The sequence below is a fragment of the Maniola jurtina genome, chromosome 7, assembly GCF_905333055.1.
Source record: "Maniola jurtina chromosome 7, ilManJurt1.1, whole genome shotgun sequence".
Taxonomy (NCBI): Eukaryota; Metazoa; Arthropoda; class Insecta; order Lepidoptera; family Nymphalidae; genus Maniola; species Maniola jurtina.
In genome coordinates, this window is record NC_060035.1 from 11,019,155 (window position 1) to 11,037,759 (window position 18,605).

General features: G+C 35.4%; 1 protein-coding gene across 9 annotated transcripts in view; it reads left to right on the plus strand.

Moving 5' to 3' along the window:
* LOC123866919 (cAMP-specific 3',5'-cyclic phosphodiesterase) overlaps window positions 1–18,605 on the plus strand; it is a 600,070-nt gene that overhangs the window by 261,627 nt on the left and 319,838 nt on the right. The window lies entirely within an intron of this gene.

Here is an 18,605-nt window from a genome sequence, read left to right on the forward strand (position 1 = left end):
TTTCAGTGGTTCGAACCGATTTTTCGCAAAACAAAGAAAGGGTCTCTAGGTGTAATAAATCCTCGCCTGCAACGACAACCGATTTATTTGACCGTATTTTATTCATGCTATGCAGAACAGAGGTTTCGTAGAAAAAGAGCGATTTTCATTTTCCTGCAAGTCGTATATTGCGTAGCATTGGATAATAATAATTTAGCTAAAAATCGTATATACTCTGAATAAAAACACAAAGTTCAAAGGTTTCCTGAATCATCATAATTAAAGTTCTAAGTTTGTACGAAAAAGCGACAAAGCTGTCCTTTGCTATTTTAATTTGATTTTGCGTTCTTTCTCTGAAAACATGATTTGTAAACGAGATAGAGCACGTCAAAGTTTATTACTTATTCAAAACTTTTTGAATAATGATGAAATATTTCGCCGGCAGCCGTACTAAAAAATTTTGCTATGGTATTTTAGTTAAAAAAAAATTTATATTATTGTACAATTTATATTTATTTCTTTTATTCAACTGTCGATATGTCTCAAATAATATTGTTTTAATTTTCTCCTTCTAAAGCTTCTGAAGATGATTAAAGTAAATCGATGTTTTAGTATTTGATGTTATACTTAACAACAGCAAAAGGATTATTGCTCGCCCTATTTGTTGTTATTTGTTGACAGCAAATATCTAGAACATAGACCAACTTTAATATAGGCTAGTAAAATTTGGGTCAATCTGTGGTCTGGTTGTACCTACTTAACCGCCCTTTAAACGGGTCAGCATGGTTGGTTTGAACAAAATATTGAAGCCCTGACCTTTATTTTATCAAAGCCCCTGATATTATAGGGCTAGGCAGTAAGGTATATCGCGCCCGGCTTACACATTGGCATATAATATCGTCATAGTAGTAGAAAAGTGATGGATCTGCACTTTACGATAGCCATTTTAAATAATTTCCGAAGATTTATTTGTAATTTTTTAAATGAAATACCTGTAGCATTGACACACATAATGATATCTGATTCCGATAAAAAGGTTTATTTTAAGACATTGCTAGATTGATCTTTTCAAGTAGCCTACAAAAAATATAGCAAAAAGTTCTTTTACAGTTAGTTTTAGCCAAACCGACAGAGTTCTGTGATCGTGAGAATAACAGGAGTTTGTCCTTTCTGCATTGCCCACCAAGATATAATAGCGATGGCCAAAGATACCTAATATTTAAACAAACAGTCGTTTACTGTCATCGTATTCAATGCAAGATGAAGGAAAGACGAACGAATTTTTAAAGATACATATTTCACCTAGGAAATAATATATAGAATATACTTAGGTTACATATAGTATAATAGTAAAGTAAAAAAGTAAAATATTCTTTATTGTGCACCAAGAAATAGAAATGTATGAATAACAAAATAGTATTTTGTATTTATAATTGACTGTGCCTATTTTTTAATCAAAAATTCATATTAAAGTTGTTTAAGTTATAGAAACTTAAATGGAACATTTACCAAGTACAACTAATAATTTCTTGAGCCAAAGAAATAAATAGCGAATTACAATATTCCTCGTTCAAATACCAGTGCCTTGATTTATTATAACGCGTCAAACACAGATACCTATTTACTTGCGCTTCAAACAATTTATAGCTCAACCTCAAAAGAATATCAAGACAAACTGAAATCTAAATAGTCTGGATCGAATCGTAGCCATTGGGCTATAATGTCGTACCCATGTCACGTTTAGTGGAGGAAATTGGAAATATTATCTTGCCCTGTTACTGTCCGAGTTCAATTTTCTTTAAACAAACGTAGAAAATTACTTCATTATGACTTTAAATAAATTGACTGTATAATACTTGTAAGAGCTGTGATAGCCTAGTGGTTAAGACGTGGCTTCCTATTCGTAGTGTCGAGGGTTCGATACCCAGCACGCACCCATAACTTTATGAAGTTATGTGCATTCTATGCATTTAGTTAATATTATCAGTTGCTTAGCGGCGAAAAAATGTGAGGAGTCCTGCATGCTTGAGAGTTCTCCGTGATATTCTCTCTAAGTTTGTATGAAGTCCGCACTTAGCAAGCTTGGTGGACTGCGGCCAAACTTTTCTCATTCTGAAAAGCGATAGGCTGGGATGATGATGATAATAATGATTATACTGCTACATAGACAATGAAGTCTTTTTAGAATGGTACTAGGGAATGCTGAAAATATATAAATACATCAATTTATTTACCAGAAAAATTAAGAAAATTAAAAAGAAAACTAATAGTCATAGTCATAGTCATAGTCGTAGTCATTTATTCTTGATAATATACATTATACGTCAATCCAATAATTCAAATTATTTTAACACACTCCGTGATATCTTTTTGAAATTTATTTGTGGCCATTCCTTAGTCAACAATAAACCTGATATTATCTTGACGTAATTACACATTTTTAAAAGAAATGGTGCAAATTTTTTCTTATAACTAGATAATAATCATAGTCAGCTTTATACTTGTATGATGGGGCTAATTCTGTACACAATATAAGTAATTGACAGGTATTGCTATTCTTTTCCGCAGGGAGCATTATGAAAGAAATATCAATATACCTGCCCGTATTAGCTTAGTTTAGAGGTTGTTTACAACAGAATTAGCCACAATGTAGACTTTGTAGAGTCATGAGTTATACCTACCCACTAATTCTTAAAATCATGAAAACCTCGGATCTTGGTATTCCATTTTCAGCAAAAAATGTTTTACAGAAAATATTATAAATGATCTTGTATGTAATTAGTTACCGCTGGAAAGCTCGTACCTATGTCCTGAGGGCGCATTTTCGTCGGCTTACATTTATTGCGTTTATTTTTATATAATTTTCCTGGAATGAGTTTGTTATGATATGATATCCTAAAAAAAATATTAAATTAAAGATTTCAAAGTGACCAAAAATTTTGTTTTTTCAAAGTGGTTTTATTTATCAAAGTTGCTTTAAGTATTAAAAGTTACAGAGATATAGTGGCCTATTAGTAAATTAATTTTATGAGAGTATGCTGTATAAATAATATAAAGAATTTACCAATGACATTCCGTACCTATTGGAATCATTTTTTTCAAAATTTTACGAGTGTGAATGATGTGTAATTGAGAGTAGATTTAAAATCAGCCAAAAAAATAAAACGTCTCTCCGACCGGATTGTAGCGTTATGATACGACGATATCTGAACCAGTAAATTCTTCCGACGATTTAAAATCACTTAAAAAACTTTATCAGATACTATTAAATACAACAATATAACTATAACTTATCCTTTACAATTGGTTTACGAGTATATACTTGTACCAGTTTTGACGGATATTCAGTTAGGCCGCTCTAACTCTCATGGCCAGAATTATTGCAGCTTATTGATTTTTCACAAAAATAATATAATCTTTCCGAAAGAGATTTTTTGGTAAATGTAATAGATATTTGCATATGTATTAAATAAACTACAGTAAATGTAAACAAATGAAGCTAACAGACTGACCCAAAAGGGACACGTATTTACTTTCGCGTTTTCGTTTTCGAGTGTTTACAAAAATACCGCAGCCATGTTAGCCTATCCAAATCCCATATTGACCAATTCCACGTAATTTCATCGAGACCAAGCAAGCACACAAATCCACTTATACTAAACACATTCGCAAGCAATCTACGTCGTTCTCCGTCATCCCAAGGGACTTGTAATGTTGGCAAACAGTCTTGGAATTCATTAAAAGCCTCTCGAAAACTGTCATGTCACTCGCAATACTTAGGTCTATGCCACTGACCTCTACTGATACAAGTACGCTGGACTTGCTATTGTAGACCTGTTTGTGAAGCAACTAGATTATTTCCATTTTAACACTGATAGCAGCAGTGAATGTCTGTAAGTGTACTTGGAACTAAATGTTAGGTGATGAGAGATCTGTCTCAACATAGCGTAAGTATTTGACATAAGTGTCAATTTTAATTGTAGGGTGTTTCAATTAATCGGCACAAAAATCTGTCATTTTATGGCACATCTTATCTAGCGTACTTGTATATGTCGATATCAGTGGTCTATACTCATAAATTGAAGTTAGGACACGCCAAATCCCTCGATTATATGAGTCACTAGATTTTCTATTCACTCTGCTGGAATCTTGGGCCTTTCATCTCACAATAGCGTTGACGATGTGTAGATATGATCTTTATGATTATATAACTGTGATTTATGGTTGTTTGAGATAATAATAAATATATTTTGGGTAAAAGGTCCGGTAAATAAATATGGCTATTGATTATAATATCTGCGTTTGTATACGACTCACTAAAAAAAACCTTCTGTGTATTAGGTGTTTACTATTATTTTCGTAATAGCTTACTTTAAAAATAATTTATTTAGAAATCATGAGGTTCGGCAGTAATCTACTTAACTGTTCTGTTTTTCCGGGATAAAAAGTTACCTATGTGAATTACAGAGACGCAAGCTATCTCGGTACCAAATTTTATACAAATCGGTAAAGCGGATGGATTTTGGGAATCCTGCGGGAACTCATTGATTTTCTGGGATAAAAAGTAGCCTATGTCCGTCCCCGGGATATAAGCTAACCCTTTACCAAATTTCGTCAGAATCGGTTAAACTGTTGGGCCGTGAAAAGGTAACAGAGAGACAGACACACTTTCCCATTTATAATATTAGTATGGATTTTACTAGGAATTTCAAAGCGAATATGTAAATCTGGACTAGGGATTTACTCTGAAAGAGTACCTACGTGATAAAATCAACCCGCAGCATCGTCGTTCACACACCGATTATTTAATAAACTTGCAAGATTTCAAAACTATTCCTCGGAACTCTGCTTCTGAACATAGCTAGGAACTTCAACATCCACTTTCTTACGTTTGCTGTGATTCTTTGAAGGAGTTGCGATATAATATTATGTTTACTACACCTAAGACACAAGGTGATCGGGTTTTGAGGTGATTCCCCAATTAATAGAATAGGTAATTAGTGTTTATAACAATTTTACGAACCATGATATCGAGATCTTTCACGACAACTTTATTTAGTTTTGAGAGGGCTCTCTCCGTCACTCGTTTCATACAATCGTAGTTCCAATTTCATTTAAATATTAAGCAACCAAAGTCCATGAAATTTTGCAGACATATTCTAGAAACTAATATCTATATCTGTGGTGTTTTAGATTTTTCAAAAAATTTGTAGTTTTGAAATTACAGGGGCTCAAAGATTTGTATGAAATTTTTTAAGACCGCGTAACTTTGAAACCGAATATTTTAACAGAAATCTGGAAAACCACAGACATAGATATTAGTTTCTAGAATATGTCTGCAAAATTTCATGGACTTTGGTTGCTTAATATTCAAATGAAATTGGAACTACGATTGTATAAAACGAGTGACGGAGAGAGCCCTCATAAGACATTATATTTGCACGCGTAGTTCTAATTAATATAATAGCAATCATTAATTTTTTTGTAGATTTTTAAAATTGTTTATTATTATTGCTACTTTTTGACGGTCAAACTGGAATGCTGTGTATGCTTGTTATGGTAACTGTACTCGGACTAGATAATTATTATAACATAATATTATTAATGTTAATACATAATATGTGTATGAAATAAATAAAATAAAAAATGGATTCCTCCTCCATTAATGTGTTTTACTGACCGTAATTTGCTACCATTTTAGTGACCCAAATAATAAAATCACGGATTGTATACAGCTAACTTGAGCACTAAGTATGATGTGTTGCTTACTTTCTCTATAAAATAATATTGAACTAGACTATACAATTAATTGTACCTATAATGAATCTATTTTTAGGTAGGTCTAGGTGTTATAAGTTTGACGTGTGTATCTGTGTATCTGTGTATCTGTGTATCTGTCTGTGGCATCGTAGCGCCTAAACGAATGAACCGATTTTAATTTAGTTTTTTTTGTTTGAAAGGTGGCTTGATCGAGAGTGTTCTTAGCTATAATCCAAAAAAATTGGTTCAGCCGTTTAAAAGTTATCAGCTATTTTCTAGTTTTCTTGTAGAAAAGAAGGTTAGATAACCCTTAGGTTCATAATATTCAAGTGTCAATTGACAAATGTCAAGTTGTCAAGATGGACGTTGCCTTTTTTTTTTTTTTTTTTTCTTTAAATCTGGCTTTACTCTGACTAGCCAATGTCCAGTTTGAGATATTTTCAAGTTATTGAATTTATACAAGTATGGACTCCGTCTGCGCCGGCGCCCGCCGACATACGCGCGGCACCTTTAGAGCGCTTCCCAGTCAGTTCCACCACCAAAAAACACCAACTAACACAAAAACCAGCCACTCTTAACAAAAAAAAACACTCCAAACAAGCACAGCACGCGCGCTAGCAAACGCCATCGCAGACGAAGTCCGGACGTTGCCTAGTGTTAACAACTACCTCAAGATGCTGCCTTATATCATGAGTCGTAGACATCTAGACCTATATCAGATTAATTATTATTATTTATAAATAATTGGCGGGAATGGATTATAAATCACATTTAGTTATTAACTATTTAGATCAATATATATTGTGTCGTATTTTACATTTAGCTGATATAATTGTTACGTTAATTGTCTATTACATCACCATGGTTTTATCTCTGTGGTAATTTGTCAAATAGCTTTCCGAAAACTAGTACCTACCTACCTTAAATATATATCTGTAAAACTGATAAAAAAATAGCGAAGGTATCGAAGAAAGACGGGTATTGAGAAATAATAATTGTAAGAGAAAACTATTCTCAAAAATACAGTGAAGTGAAATTGGAAAGTGTCTATCTATTATTCAAACCTATCCCTATACTTCTGCAACACTAGATATACATAATTATTTATTTGAAAATGATTTGTCGGGGGTGTTGAAAATTTTTAATTTACACTTGTATGTACTTAGGAGCTACATCTCGTCTACGTTCCGTCTATAAAAAGACATTTAAAAATTAATCATTTCATAAATTCAGTTATTATAATTAAATTGAGATTTGTACCACTTTTTATAAATAAATAAGTACTGAATTGAGAACCTCCTCTTTTTTCGGAGGCAGTTAAAAAATAAAAGAGAAGGGATGTGTAAAAATTGGATTGAAAGGCTTTGCTGCTTCCTTTTATCCTTATTCGTTCGTTCAGTTTCGGAATGTGCAGTTCGGATAAAGCGTTCCATGCTGGCACAGCAATCTATAAAATCAGGAATATTATTGAGTCTATTTAAAGTAGTTCGAGGTTATAGCTTAAAATATTATCGTTTAAATAAATTCATATAAAAATAAAATAATAATAAACTATTTACCTGGCTGGCATAATATGATTAGGTAGGTATCTAGTCAAAGTGCAGGCAGAGTAAGAAGGATGTTGTGTATATTGTGGTACAGGCTGCTAAGAAGTCGCGATAAGTTAGTGGTTAAGACGTCTGCTTTTTACTTGGGAGGTCGGGGGTTCGATCCCAGGCACGTGCCATTCACTTTTGAGGAAACCTGTATACTTACTTGAGAGTTCTTCATACCTGATGTTAATTCTCAAAGGTGTGTGAAGTCCATCCGCACTTGGCCAGCATGATAGACTAGGGCCAAAACGCTTCTTATTCTGAGAGTTGATACGTGCTCTGTAGTGAGCCAGCGATGGGTTGATCATGATGATGATGACAGGCTGCTACTATTAGGTTTAGAAACTTTGCTTGAATTCTTTATAAGTCCAACAAGGATTTTCTGAATTTCAATCCGATTTGAACCCGGTTCAGCTTGTTGGCAATAATCTGCTTTCTTAGCTAGAAAAATAAATTCAGACTGAATTAAGTCTGCTTCTAATGATCTTGAAAGGGAGGTGCAGTTGAAATATAAATATCTAAATTGAACCGCGCCGATTGAGGTATTTCAAATTCCGTGGTAACTCTTATTTTCTGGAATAAAAAGTACCTATCATATTGAGTGCATGTCATAAATGCCATAGGATGCAAGACATCAAGGATCTCCTTGGCAAATTTTCTCAACATTTGTTCCTTGGTTTAGGGCTGAAAAAGTGACAAACAGATAAGGTTACTTTCGCATTTATAATTAAATTATTATTAGTAAGTATCGATAGTAGTATCATACTGGTAGGTACGTATTTTTGTAGTGATAGTAATAAATACCAAGTTAATGAATCGAAAGATATTTGGAGTGTATTGAACACAAAGAAGTATGCGGATGCGTCAGCGGTACTCAGTTCAGGTGACGCTCCCGGGCTGCTTGGCACCATGCCCTTACGGATATAGACGGGGACATTGCGTCTCTTACATACTTATGGAAATGGTGAACCACAGACATAAGCGCAAGCGGAAGCGATTTGACAAGGTCCCGATGATGTCTGTCTCAATTTTGGAGGCTTATACTTAATATAAAATAAAAGTGGTTAGAGTATGGCAAATTCAGAGACGAGGCTGTATATTTTATAGATCGTGTATGTCTACGTCTAATAGAAAAAAATATTATAAGTCATTCGAAATATACACCCTAAAAACAACAAGATGCAGGTGCAATATTTTTTTAACACAAGAGAGATGTCTGCTGCCAAACTTTATTTAGCGAAAAGGATTTAGGGTTTTAAATGATCTCGTTGGAATTTCTCAAACTCCTCTACATTATAAATTATCTACGAGTACAAGAAAAACATTAAGTTTCTAGTCCCAGTGGTTTGAGCTGTGCGTTGATATGTCAGTCAGTCTGTTTATACAATAAAACATTATCTGCAGGTGCGTCTGTGTAAAATTATCGCGTGCGCCAGATCGCTCACTAGTATTACGTGAACACGGTCTTAACTGTACACTCATGTAGAGGGGAATTCAGATTTATTGATCAATCTAAAAATGGTGTTTACACAAATATAGAGGAAACTTTTTTTGCTAACTAAGCTTGTGCTAGGAGTACAATAGTGCAACTAATGAGCTATTAAGGCTTTAAAAGTCTTTTCTTTCTTTATAAGTTTTTTTAAAAGTCAAATCTAAAGCTCAAGCTACCACTGACATATTTTAATAATCCGTTATGAAGAAACTTTTATATCAACTGAATTTATATTAGCTTGTAGTCATATATCTTATCTATAAGTAGGAACATATTGTATTGTAAATGCGTCATCTGGCGGGTCTTCACCCCTATGTTTATTTACATCACACGAATCCGCACGAAGTGTTTTCCTTTTTCATTCACGTCGCGTATAAAATTATTATTATGTATACGAGTTCTTACCCTTTCAGTAGGGTAGGTTTTTCGAACTCTGTGATTTGAATAGGTTGCTATTTTGGAGTGAATAAACATAAGGTACACATACTACATCAAATGAGTCGCAGGGAGATTTGATTGGGACTTGGTGGATTTGGGGTGAACGCACACTTATCCGAACTGAACGCGTCGAATGAGTCGAACGAAACGAATTTTATAATTCTGTATCTGAAATCTCATTTCACCTCGCGCGCTTCCGATTTGGACGATTCGACGCGGGGAAGTGTGCGAGGTTTCAAGAGATTTCATATACAAATTCTGAAATTCGTTTCGTTCGACTCGTTCGACGCGTTCGGCTCGGATAAGTGTACGTCCACCTTAAAGGTGACGCAATACTGTGTTGTGCGTTCAATGTCCAGTACCTAGTGGACGTCTACCGGTTGATTACGATGAAATATCAAGTAATTTTCGATAAAAGTCGATGATAAACGCGTAATCGGATTCTTTATCTTTTAACGTGGTTTGACAGCTTCAGTGTCTATCGCAATCATTCCTCACTGTACTACAAATGCACAGTTGCAGAAAAAATACCGTAAGAGCCAAAGTCAAACTTGTGATAATCGTAACTTACGTGATAAAGGGACTGAGGACCTATCATATTTTAACGCTTAGTAGGAGCGCTATGGTAAAGGACGGCTTACTGTAGGCACTTTTAACTGTAACAGTAAATTACAGTACAGTGAAGTGCCTACTCTACATCTCCGCCACTCATCAATCAGTATAGGTAAGCCGTCCTCACCATAGCGCTCCTGCTTAGCGTTAAAATATGATAGGTATGCAGTCCCTTTATCAAGACAGTTGATTTTATCTTTAGTAATTCACAGACCGCTCACGCTGTGTAGGCTAGTATTGCTAGTACTGACGTCTTTGAAAAGGCGCCATTCGCCACTCCTGTATCCTAAAAGGAAAGAAGCTATAGCAATACCGATTTATCTGTACTAGACCATTATAGAGACATTTATGTAATGCGAACTTTACATCGTACATCATGCAAGATTTATTGTTAAACTAACAGTATACATAGTATACGGAATGATCGATGGGGGTACAGTGATTGATTGAATCCGAAATAACAGATTGGGTGGTGTATTAATATAATAGTAGTTATTACTGTTAGTCTGAGTAAAGGTCACACGCAACGCGCCAGGGTGATTCAAGTCATTAATAGTATATTGGTCCAATTAAATAATTACCTAAGTTGAAAAAGATTGAATGGACAGATTTTTTTTATATGGCAAGTTAGCTCTCAACTGGTGGTAAGTCATGATGCAGTCAGATGGTAATCTATACATACTCCTATCGGTTTTCGTGGACGTAGCACAGGCATTACCATGTCCTCTGTCTAATTGTTATCAACATTAGCTAATTATTGTTATTATCGCCATACTTTCTCATAACTTTTCTCTTAAATAAGTTTTAGCTTTGGGTTAAACTGCGTATTTAAAAAAACATATTTCTGAAGTGGCCGCTTTGAGGACTAAGGCCCTTGTATTTGGCTCGTTGGCCTTTATTTGTAGTGGTTCTTGAGCCATAAACGACTTGGTAAGAAGACATTACATTTTCTTACTAAGCTTTCTTATTATAGAAATAATATTACTAGACGATGCACTTGACTTTGCCCACGTGGTTTTTTTTTACATTCCGTGTGAATTCTTTGAATTTCCGGGATAAAAAGTAGCCTTTAGGACTCCGAGATGTAAGCTATCTCTGTAACTAAAAGATGATGCCCGCGACTTGTCCACCCCGTGGGTCTCTTTTACTTTTCCGGGATAAAAGTAGCCTATACCCATCCCTCGGATGCAAACTTCCTGTAGTAGGTATCTTGCGTCAAAAATTGTTAAATAGATGGACCATAACAAGTTAACAGACAAACAAACACACTTTCGCACAGGGATTCGCCTACATTTCTTACAGTAATAATATGACAGATAGCTTCCGTAGCCTACTTGGCGCTTTACTTTGATTTATTGCGTGTGTTAATATATAATGGAGAGGATTATCCGTTATTTGCATACTAATGAAACCACAAGTAGGTATATTAAATTTATTTCAAAGATAGGTACCTATTTGCAATAATTTATAGTTCCCTGTTTGCTAGATTTCTGTCCGCAATAATTTATTCAGTGAGTTGAATTCAAACTGCATATTCCACTTGTCATTCTTCATTAGAGTATTGGCTTTGGTTGTTAACGTTGTTTTATACGATATTCATATCGACACCTCCCACGTAAGTTGTTGTAAGCCACAAAATTGCCATTTTGCGTTTTTTACATAACAATGTCTATTTTTATCTATTTTATATGTTCAATTTAAAAAAATCCTAAAAATGTTGTTTTTTAAGGTACTTATGAGGCGTATAATGTTGTATTTTTCAAACGAGGACGACGTAAAATATCATATCGACCTTTACAACGTTTTATGTGGGGTGAAGTCGCGCGTTTGCGCCTCGTATGTATCAGATACAACAGATCACGCCGGACTTCAAATGAAATGTTTGTAACTCAAGACACTGATATGTCACGGTTGTGTTTGCATTTTTTTATTTCATTATCGTATTTTAGTAATTTAATAGTGATGCCAAGCTAAACTATTGTATAGATTACATACAACAATTTACGTCGTTGAGGACACCCAAAAACAGTATTGTATGATGACATACAACCGTTTACGTTGCAGAATTATAATAAATTTTGTGTTAAGTGATACATACAACATTTTACTTCGGCATTTATTTCTCAAAATTTTGTTGTATGATTACATGCTATATTTTACGTTGCTATGACATTGTTTTTTTCTTACATACGACATTGTATACAGTGAAACTATGTTAAAATTTAGTTTGATGGCGACGTAAACCTATGATAGTCAATGAAATAACTAATCGGCTCATCATACCACTAGGTTACCATATAATTAACAAAAAAACTACTACTACAATATATTATTTCAGAGCCTACCTTTCCAATAAATAGGTTGGTAGAACCTGCCAGGTGGTGGAGTCCAATTTCTTTACGACCTATCGTCCAAAAATAACAAATATTTTTTATGATTTTAAAGCTCATGGCCAGAAAAAGGCCAGAAATGATACTGTAGTCTTCAGCAGATGCACCTACCTACTGGCAAATCTCTATTGTACAAACACGTGACTTATGGATCTTTAATTTTGTTTTAAAGATACCATAGAGCGGAACAGGAACTCAAAAGTATTCACGAAAGATCTGTCTACTAAACAGGGCCTGCTGATACGACAAAAAACTGAGAACACCTCATTTCAGCTAAACTTAAGCTCTTGAAATAAGTGGAGAAGTTCTATGGACAGTTATACACCCCAATACAAAGACTTGTTGAAGATTTGGCTACAGATCCCAGAGCTAAATTGACGGGACACTATACCCAAGATATGCCAGATACCAGTTTATACGAGATAAGTATGGCTCTCAAACAACTAAAGGATAAAAATTCGCTCGGTGATATCAAAATCACAGTAGAATTCCTGAAAGCGGGTGGCAAACCAGTGCTTAAGGTCTTTCAGCGATTTTCCAATCGCTATGAGGGGATTTTCAATCCCGTCATGGCGATAATGCCGTAATAAATAATAGGTAATGGTTTATTTGTTGCAATGTGGGCACAAAAGGTTAGTGAATCTTATATTCAAATTAATCTAGTTCATTGCATAACGAAATTACAAAGTTACAAACATTACTCAAGAAGAGTCATAGACTCATCTCGCTGTTAAGCCATGTCTATAAGCTGTTGTTATCGTAAGTCATTATGAATCGTCACAATAATAAGTTCGATGACTTTCAGCATCCCTAACAAGCTTAATTCTGAAAAAGCTTAAGTACTTATAGGTCACATTCATAAGCTGCGACATGTTATGCATAATATAACTGAAGGCTATTATAATAATCTGCCTCTTTGCTAAGCGTTTGTAAACTATGAGAAAGTTTTTGATTTGGTGGAAACTGGGACTGTATTAAGGTCGCTATTGAGATGCTGAAACAACTGCCTGTTTATACAAATGCTGAAATAGAATCCTCTACGAAAACACCATGACAGTCGACATATAGGACCAGACTAGGCCAGTTCAAGCAGTGGCATAGTGCACATTGTGACGTAATTCTCTGAAACTCTTTACCGCTGCTTTGGAAGACGTCCTTATCTTTAAGCTTGGATTGGAATGAACTTGACATTAATATCAAAAGAAATTCACCTTCGATTTGTCGATGACATAGTCACTATCGCAGAAACTCTGGGAAACCTCATTAGGTTTCCCAGAGTTTCTACATTTACAGCTCAATGACCTTTGCAAAGTTTCACCACAGATGGGCCTGAAAATGAACATGAGTAAGACGAAAATTATGTCTAATTCTTATGTCTCGGCCCACCCAGTAATCGTTGAGGGCTCTGCACTTGAAATTATAGAAAAGTGTGTAAGCCTGGAACAGGTACCTGGACCAGGTAGGTAAGTGCAATTTCAAGAAACAGGTCAGCCAACGAATTCGACTCGGCGGCAGCGTATGGAAACTAAATTAGTCTTCGAACAGTGCGTGTTACCAGTGATGACATATTATGGATCCGAGATAATATGGTCACATATTATAATGGAATTCATAAGAAAGTTCAGAGTCACTAAGCGGGCAATTAAAGAGCTATATTTGAAGTTTCTCTACGTGATCGAATCTGGAATGTGGATATCGGTAGGAAAATCAGAGTAACCGACATAAATGGGTTGCTAAGCTGAAGTGTAAATGGCCGAGGCACATAATTCGAAGGACCCATAGACGTTGAGGTCCCAAGGTGCTGGAACCTCGCACTGTAAAGCGCAGCGTTGACAGACTCCCACTAGGTGCACAGACGACATCAAACGAGTCACAAGGAGCCACTGGATTCAGGTGGTGCAAGACCGTGGCATATAGAAGTCCCTACAAGAGACCTATGTCCAGTAGTGGACATCCTTTGGTTGGAAATGATGAATCGGACTACACATACTACATTTTTTTTAAATTTTAAACGACGTACACTGTTGTACTTAACACATACGATGACACTCAACCCGTTTTTTCCAGAGTAATTTGTTGTAAGTATCTTATACAACATTTTACAAAGATGAAACACGCCGTAAAATGTTGTATGAACAAAATCTCAGAAATGTGAAGTATTTCTATAAATTATCTTTCAGAATATGTGAAAGTACTATAAACTATAACCAAATACCGAATTTCACAAAAATATATTGAAAAATGGAGCTTTAATTTCAATTTATATCTTTAAAACGCTCTACTGAAAAGTTGTAGTTTTGGGGATACAACAACTTACGTGGGAGGTGTCGATATTATGTGATAGGATATAATACTGGTACTTTTTTCCTATAAGTACATTCTGATTATGTACTTTACTTACATTCGATTAAAAGTTAATATTACTTATTACTTTATTTACTTTTATACGTAACTATTGAGTATGATGTAATTCATTTATGAGCTGCGCGTAAGACCGAGTGGAGCGGAGTCAAGTATTTATGATAACTATCTAAACTCAGCTATATTAAGAACTTATCCATACCTTTGAAATTAGTATACTGAAAACAAAACATGGAGGGCACCTGTTTTACTTAACAGGGCTCTCTCCGTCACTCGCTTCATACAATCGTAGTTCCAATTTCATTTGAATATTAAGCAACCAAAGTCCATGAAATTTTGCAGACATATTTTAGAAACTAATACCTACCAACTTTTACCTACGAATTTGGAACTACGTTTGTATGAAGCGAGTGACGGAGCGACCCCTCTTAACAGCGCTTGCGCTAGTCACGCGCCGCCGCTATGTCAAAGTAAGTAGGTAAAGCTTAGTTTGAGTTGTTATTGGTTGTTATCAAGAAAAACGCTGCGTCTCGCCTCTGCCGGTGTTGCGTTGCGCTTATGATTCATTTAACTCGCTGTTATGTTGGCTAACTTGTATCTGAATAAAAAAGGGTCCTTGCGTCTTGAGGGTTTGAAAACGCTGTGCTTTACGGTGTGAGGTCACCATTCTAACACCTTGAACTCTTTTGATTATTATTTCAATTAAATCCAGTGGCATAATTCGATGACTCGTTATAACAATGAGTAAATAGATACCTATTTATGTTAAGAGGGCTCTCTCCGTCACTCGTTTCATACAATCGTAGTTCCAATTTCATTTGAATATTAAGCAACCAAAGTCCATGAAATTTTGCAGACATATTCTAGACACTAATATCTGTGTCTGTGGTTTTCCAGATTTCTGTTAAAATATTCGGTTTCAAAGTTACGCGGTCTTTAAAATTTACATACAAATCTTTGAGCCCCTGTAATTTTAAAACTACATATTTTTAGAAAAATCTAAAACACCACAGACACAGATATTAGTTTCTAGAATATGTCTGCAAAATTTCATGGACTTTGGTTGTTTAATATTCAAATGAAATTGGAACTACGATTGTATGAAACGAGTGGAAACTAGTGACGGAGAGAGCCCTGTTAATAGAGTAAAGACCTTACTGACTATTGAATCAGAGCCTCTTTAATCTGACAATTTCTGAAAGCATTCTCTCACAATGAACCTCCATTAAAGCTGAGGACACCTTGCCACCAAAATAGAACGATTAACACGAATATTGTTTTGGATAAATCAAGCTAAGATAATAGGTAAGCAATCTATTCTCAAAGAGGTCGATACTACAGGCTTAGTTCTAATCAAGAATACCTAGCTAAAGAATGTGGATGGGCCTGGAAACCCACCGTATTATTATTCTAAGAAAGTTACCTACCATTATATGATCAATCAGTCACGACCCTCAGCAATGAAGAAAACGACGCAGAAAAAGAGAGGCCTAGTGTTTTACCTGTTACACGTAGATTAATAATTCTATGGGTTTAAAATTAAAGAAAACTAAAGGATGCCCGCGACTTCGTCCGCGTGGATTTAGGTTTTTAAAGATCCCGTGGGAACTGATTGATTTTCCGGGATAAAATGTCTATGTCAATTACAGGGATGCAAGCTACCTCGGTACCCATACACATCGGTTAAGCGGATGGTTTTTTAGGAATCCCGTGGGAACTCTTTGATTTTTCGGGATAAAAAGTAGCCTATGTCCGTCCCCAGGATATAAGCTAAAGCTGTACCAAATTTCGCCAGAATTGGTTAAACTGTTGGGTCGTGAAAAGGTAGCAGACAGACAGACAGACAGGCACACTTTCGCAATTATAATATTAGTATGGATAATTTGCAGTTTAGATTTATTTCCAATCTTATTAAAAGCATTTACCTTACCTTTGTTATACTTCACTATTGTTATAAGGTACATAATAGTCTGTAAAAGTTTTACTAACTCTCTGGTTTACTTGTTTTGTCTTTTTTGGAAGGCAACTTTAGATTTTAATTCAGTTAATTACACTCCACTTGGCGAGGTAAAAGAAGTTCAGAATTCGTTAATTCACCTTATCTTACGCAACAGCTATAAATTTAAGGGCCTAATTTATCAGGGCAGTTATTTGCTTATGGGATCGGTGCACGAGATCTATAAATAAATTGTGCTTACGCTTAAGCCACACTCCGTAGCACTATTCTGTAAATGCAAAGCGTCGCGTACAATGCTAAGCACAAAATGTAAGCACAAATTGTCAAGCAGTCGCTGCATGCTCGACTAGCAAACTTTACACGTCTGATTCCCAATTCCGTCGTTGTACATTGCATCTACATATTCGAATTTGCTTTATGAACTTAAGCACGAGAGAACTTAAGTCAATCTCTTACTCCTGGAAATCTAAAAGGGTCTTTATAGACGAGCGACACTACGTCAGCGACACGACAGGGCTAACTGCTACTGTCATCTCGTGTCGTAATAGCCCGGGAAATGGTCATGTCCTACCGGGAAGTGGTCGTATTGGAAAGTAGTCATATTGGGAAGTGGTCATAACAATCCGAGACGATAGCCACCAGCGTGTCGAACGGTAGCAGTCACTGCTGTTATCGACAAAACGCTGCTCGTCTGTAAGCACCCTTATATAATTCTATTATATTCTTTTAAACATAAAAACTTACTGTGCAACATTGCACAGCAGTTAAAGCATTTTGTCGTAACCTAACGAATTGGGTTTGTTCATTTGATCCATGCTATTACGTTATATTTAAACAAATCTATTTATCAATCTTTCAGAGCCTGCGCCATCAGCTGCAAACTAATCTTGTGCCTAATCTAACGTCAGCATATTAGAAAATTATTAATAAATACATTTTATTGAAACAAGTTAATAACAATAGCAAACTTTTTTGTATCGATTATTATCATCAAGTTATAGCTTGGATGAATTAAACACGAAATAGCTTAGATACGGTCTCACTGGTCATTATTAATTAACGATTTCACAACAATTAAACAGTCGCTTTCCGCTTTGTATATTTACGTCACTACTTTCATATCGTTCTGGCTATTTGCCAAAAGGACTTAAAAAGCAATCTCGAATTTAATTTAAAATGGCGTACCCAACTCTTGAACCACATTTCTTTAACCGCATTTTTTATTAGCAACACTTTGGCATGATCATGATATTCGCTCCTAAACTTCGGATAAAAGTTTTACCTTTTTAATAACGAAAGTAGGTAGGAAACTTTCCTAATAATAAAAAGTAAGTAAGTATGCCAAGTTTCTTCACATATGTTTTATACAACGTAATTTCGTAATCTTCATAAAGTTGGTTCGTTTACACACATTAATTAAGGGCTGGCTACTTTCAGATCCGCTTAGATTTATAGAGGCAGGTGTCAACGCAGGCGAGGAACAAAATTAGACAAAAACAAAATGGCTAAGAAAACTTTTACTCGACTACGGCATACAAAAACGAGTGTTTTAAGGGGAGAGTTTTTGAATCCTTTGTTCGTATTTAAATTTATGTAAATTCACCTGTTTTTTCAACATGACCTCCGAACTATAACTTGCCAAATATGGCATGCTTGGCTTCTGTCGCGCGTATCGTAAAAGAGTAGATTGTAGTCTCTGTGTAATTTTCTTAATGCGCACTTACCTATCTATCTACACTTGCTATATGTTTTTCGATTACTAAGACTCCTTGTTCATCATGAGCATCATGAGGCCATAAGTAATTATTATTTATATTACTTAGAACCCTTTTCAGATGACTTCTTTAGACTTCAGGTTCAACCACGCACGCCACCGAAAGCAATTTCACCCTCAGCACCTGGGTGCCTGGTGCACATCGACCACCCGTTGTGCCAGATATTTTTTCCAGACTCATGCCCAATTGTGGAACCAATTCCCTTCAGCGGTGTTCTCCTTAGATTTCAACATGCTGTTATTCAAGGGG